Source organism: Neovison vison, chromosome 3, assembly GCF_020171115.1.
Source record: "Neovison vison isolate M4711 chromosome 3, ASM_NN_V1, whole genome shotgun sequence".
Taxonomy (NCBI): Eukaryota; Metazoa; Chordata; class Mammalia; order Carnivora; family Mustelidae; genus Neogale; species Neogale vison.
This window is the reverse complement of record NC_058093.1, coordinates 144,549,613-144,554,683: the sequence shown is the minus strand read 5'-3', so window position 1 is coordinate 144,554,683 and position 5,071 is coordinate 144,549,613. Positions and strand designations below refer to the sequence as shown.

The 5,071-nt window shown below is 37.7% G+C and overlaps 1 non-coding gene across 1 annotated transcript; it reads left to right on the top strand.

The window, feature by feature from the left end:
- Window positions 1-3,984: 3,984 nt before the first annotated feature.
- LOC122903891 lies at window positions 3,985-4,116 on the top strand. The gene has a single exon (XR_006384093.1). It is a non-coding gene; the product is annotated as a small nucleolar RNA SNORA44 (small nucleolar RNA).
- The last annotated feature ends 955 nt before the right edge of the window (window positions 4,117-5,071 follow it).

The window sequence follows — 5,071 nt, the reverse complement described above, 5'->3', positions numbered from 1 at the left end:
GGAGGAGTGGAGAATGATCACGTAGGTGTCAGATACTGGCCATCTCAGGGATAGAGAGAGGGTGAAATGTGATAGATCTTTGGGTCATTATTGACACGTTAGCTCTTATCACAAACTAAGAGACCAGCCTCACCATCTATCTTTGTAGAATATACTGACCCAGAATATAACCACAAGTAAAAAATAAATAAAATTTTGGTGAGCTAGAATAAACAACCTGGAAATTTTTTTAAATGAGCTTTATCTCACAACCCAGAGTCTTCTTCCAACAACTTTTCCTTAAATTTTCAAAGTTAAGGTTTTCACGTAAGTTGAGTCAGAACGAAATGAAGGGATTGTTTTTGCTTGGATAGCTTCTCACCGTCCTTAATCTTCTATTCCCGAAATTAAACTCTAATAAATCTTGTTCAAAATACTCATTTTTTCAAAATCCCCAGACTAAAGGAATCAAAATAGCATTAAAAATGCTTATACTTCCTAAACCTCTTTTCTCAGATAGAGATAGGGCTACCAACAGAATGATCAGCAAGAAGGAAGGTCCAGCGAAATTATGGGGGCAATACAAGACCTACACCCAAACCTTCAAACTCACTGCTCTTACTAACAACAACACACCTAATGGGGGAAAATTGGAGAGCAACAGAGGAATACCAACTTCACCCCAGAGTTACGGCCTGCCTCTTAAAAAAGTAATTCAAGAGATTAATTCACTACTGAGGTGAAACACTTAACTTTTTTTCTCCCTCACTATCTTTTGCTATCCAAAAGAACTTTCAGAAGGTTTATGTATAGTTATCAGATTTGGAGCTGTACTCTTAAAGTACGAAATTAAATTGCAAAACAACCTCTCCCTCCCCATCACCACTGTAAATGCTTGAAATTTTGTTCTTACAAAAGGATATTCCTTTTAAATGTGTTTTTCTGGGTGCCTGGGTGACTCAGTGGGTTAAGCCGCTGCCTTCGGCTCAGGTCATGATCTCAGGGTCCTGGGATCGAGTTCCGCATCGGGCTCTCTGCTCAGCAGGGAGCCTGCTTCCCTTTCTCTCTCTAAGCCTGCCTCTCTGTCTACTTGTGATTTCTCTCTGTCAAATAAATAAATAAAATCTTAAAAAATAATAATAATAAATAAATAAATAAATAAATAAATGTGTTTTTCTCCTTGTTGCAAGGAATTTCTTTAGTGAGAAAAGCCACGTAACTCTTCCTTTCCCGGCCTTTGGAAATGTCTTTGCTAATAGAGTTGCTTGAAATGATCTTGGTGTGAAGCTGCACCTGCTGGCCAATGAAAATTACCTTTGACCTAGATCTCAGAAAAGGAAGATGCATTGAGCTTGAATTAATTTCCGAGGTAATGATACACATTCCAGAGACTTGAGCAAATGTGTTTATGGAAGATCTAAAGCAGCCACTCAACTCAGCCCAAGTTCAAACATATGTTCATCTTACATTATCAAGCTCTGGCCTTTTCCTTTGAAAATATGAACCAAAATTCAATTCCTATGCAAATTAATTATAAACATTTAGGACTACCAGAATTTCTCAACCAACCACATTTTGAAGTATGAAGTAAAGTAGAAATAGGAATCTTCACAAATACTGACATGATCAGGGTACTTATTTTTAAAATCCAGACTGAGAATGTTGCTACCTTGCTGAACAGAGCTATTGATTGAATCAAACTTTTTATATAAATGTATACAAGTTGCAAATATAGGGGTGCCTGGGTGGCTCAGTGGATTAAACCCTCTGCCCTGGGCTCAGGTCATGATCCCAGGTTCCTGGGATCGAGCACCGCATCAGGCTCTCTGCTCAGCGGAGAGACTACTTCCCTTCCTCTCTCTCTGCCTGCCTCTCTGCCTACTTGTGATCTCTGTCAAATAAATAAATAAAATCTTTTAAAGAAAAAAAAGAAGAAGTTGCAAATATATTTCCTCAAGGAATTTACAACGGAGATGGAAAGACGAGTCGATCACACCTGAAACAATTAGGGAATAATATGAGTCAAAATAATTAAGTATACTCAGCAGGTAACTTTATAGGGAATGAGAAGAGTAGAAGACAAAATATCAAAGTCTTCATGGAACTGGAAGAAATATAGAAAGATTATTATGATTTGAATAAGTAGAAAGGCAAGGAAAAGGGGAGATGAGAGGCCATTTGCTGAGGTTACTACCCAAAGCTATAATCTTTTTAAGTTGAATTTTATTGATTCTAAGACAATAAAAAGACCTTAAATTCCTAAGATTGTATTTTACATTTTAATGTCTCAGAAACTAGGATGCAAATTCCAATCAATGACATGTCATAGTCTAACTGGCATTGATTTTCTATCATAATGGTACCATTACGGTCCTCAGTGGTTTGTCCTTTAGTTGATAATATCGTCTATCCAAAGATACAGAGAATGTATAAACACATCTTACAACCTAAATCACAGAAGTAGTGAAGATTGAGCTGATCTTTTGAATAACACTGTAAGGCTACATGATCCTGGTTTGTGGTTTATTTTTCTTTTATTCTACTACATTCAAACCTGATTTCATTGCCTATAACAAGGAGGAATGTGTTAGTTATCAGCTTATTGCCTCTCAGTTCCAAACCCATCCTTCATGGCTTGCTTGTGATACTGAAACATTTCTCCCTTGCCAGTTGGCACAATACTGATTTTTTCAATAGCAGACATAATGAGGGAGTCTGGAGGAGAAGGTTTTTTTCCTCCTGGTTCTGGTGTGTTAATTGTTTCTGCTCCTGTTGCACCAGGCTGGTAGTCAGGATGCCCCGTGAAATCTACTCCTAATTATTCTTCCACAAGCAGCTACCTGTAGAAGAACTGTCTATAGGTCCCCCAGTTCGCTCTCTGAAAGTGAATTCTATAGGATGCCCCACTGGTTGCATAGGTCTCTTCCTGGTGACAGAATCGTGATGATGGCTTCCCAGTAAATTCAATACCATCCTCCTCCCCTGGGAAGCTTCCTGGTGAATATCATTGACATCTCAGCAGACAGTTTTCTTCTTTGGGATTAAAATGATCCCATACACCAACAGGGAAAACTTGATAGACTTCTCAGTCAGCTTTCTCAGTTAAAGCCCATCAGTGAGAGCGAAGTTAAGTGTGTGTTTGGGTTGGAATTGGGGTTGTAAGATTAAGGAATAGAATGAGTTGACTAGGAAAGAAAAGAAGTTAATGAAGGGATATATATGCATGATTGTCAAGGTGATTCTAATGATCTTAAAACAACTAGAAAGCCCTTCTCTCAAAATCTCTGTGCTCAGGGATGAACCTCATTATCAGGGCAATCATTGTCTTTCAGGCATGATCCTACACAAAAGTCATCCTGATGCATTCAGCTACAACATTAAAGATCCTTCCACCACTGGCAAGTTTTTTCAGCATGCCAAGAAACATTCAGATGTTTCCCCCCCAAAATCAGGTATTTAACATTGGAGACATAAAACAGTTGCCTGACAGTTGATTTAATGTTTCTTTCTTTCTTTTTTTTTTTAATCCAGATGTTTTAGTATCTCATACATACTTTCTAACTACTTTGGTGCAATATTTCTTTGTACAGCTTGACATTTTGAAGGTTGTATTGTCTTAACATTGAAAAGTACAATAAATATGAGAGCAAGAAGAGAAATGATTTTCATTTCCAACTGAAAAATATAATGAGCAGATTCATGGCTTTAAAGAGAAAGAGAGGATTAGCACAGGTAAATTACTATCCAAACTTCATTTTTAAAAAATCATTTTCTTCCACACTTAGACTTTAACTTTCCCTTGTATTTGCAGACTAGAATGTAAGGTAGCTAAACTTCAGCTGCATGACTTTACAAGGCCCTCTAAAGTATTAGGTTACTTTCATAAAACAGCCCCATCCTTATTTATCACTTTAAAAATAATATATAAATTAAGTCTGAAGTTCCTTAAAATTCTAAACCTCACCCTGACAGAGAACACTCTTTAATCTTAGAAATAAAACTATTCAGCGTGTTTCCAAGGTCTGTGGCCCATCATGGCCATGGGATCTCCAACCGCATGTGAGAGCAGCCTGGAGAGACTTTGATAGCACAAGTGAACATAATTCTTCTCAACTGCCACTCTCCTTGCCTAGAAGAGCTCAGGACGTGGGCTGGAACCCATCTACCTGAGTCCAGCTATTTCCATAAAGGTGTATTAGAGCAAATTTTTGGTTTAGAGCAATCAATCAATAAAACAAAATTCTATTTTACTCACATTATCCTCCTTTAAATGGATAGATGACTTAGTCATGAATTGCCTTGCGTCTGTCTGATACATTTTTTTTTCATTTCCTGGCTTAATTTTTTTGTAAATGGAACTTGCGTCAGGATATCATCTCTGGCCCTTTCATATCCTTATTCTCTTTATTTCCCTTATTTCTTGAATCCAAAGAAAGAAGAACTCAAAAAAAGACATATGAGTTAGTGCAAAAGGATTACATATATTAAACAAGAAGGTATCATTTAGATATTCTCAAGATAAACTCAAGATGGTTATTTTATCCATTCTCGTGAGGACCATTTTCAGCCCAGAGCCAAGGAGAAGAGCAGAGGCTCTAACTCTGGTTTTATTGTGTTCAGTGTGTTTTGGGGGACCTAAAGCAGCAAAATGTAGGCTAATCTTCCCCAGCTGGAGGTGACTGGAGAAATGAGTCAAAATCCAGAAATGCATCTTACACACACACACACACACACACTACTTGGTACATATATTCATAAGGGTATTCACAGATAAAATTCCATTTAGACCTATACTACACTATCAGTCTTGCCAACACTGTGATATACACATCACAATGCTCAACAAAAGCATATAAGGACAATAATACCCTCTTCCACTGCCTTCCCCAACAAGAGCAATGCTGGTTGTTCTCTGAATGTGAGCTGTGGAAAAGATAACACCCTACCATCTGCTGCACTAGTGAATGAATGTATTGCCATCACAGAACATAACAATGGGAAAGAAACTTAGAGAACACCTAATTTCTCCATGAAAGCTGGAAAATCAAAGATAAATGGGAGTGGATGACTCTCCCAAGGACTCCCCAGGAAG